Below are 397 nucleotides of genomic sequence, written 5' to 3'. Positions count from 1 at the left end.
AAAAAAAAAAAAAAAAAAAGATTGCAACATAGGAACTCTGACTAGAGTTTCCAGACTTCTCCTCAGGAGATTTCACAAGATTGCAACAGTAATAATTACCTAAATTTCCAGCCTGTCAGCCTACCCTATGTGTTTCAAACTTACCAGCCACACCACACAACTACTAAGCCCATACTTTAAAATAAATTTCTCTCTCTCTTTATATATATACTATGAGGTTTCTGTTTAAAGTATTTCCTTCCTTTAAACACACACACACACACACACACACACACACATATATATGTATATGTATATGTATATGTATATGTATAAGTATATGTATATGTGTATATATGTGTGTATATATATATATATATACATATATATACACATAAACAGAACCTGTAGGAAAAAC

This window comes from Herpailurus yagouaroundi, unplaced genomic scaffold (assembly GCF_014898765.1).
Source record: "Herpailurus yagouaroundi ecotype Mexico unplaced genomic scaffold, PumYag 28, whole genome shotgun sequence".
Classification (NCBI taxonomy): domain Eukaryota; kingdom Metazoa; phylum Chordata; class Mammalia; order Carnivora; family Felidae; genus Herpailurus; species Herpailurus yagouaroundi.
The sequence above is the reverse complement of the archived record's forward strand: the minus strand, read 5'-3'. Positions refer to the sequence as shown.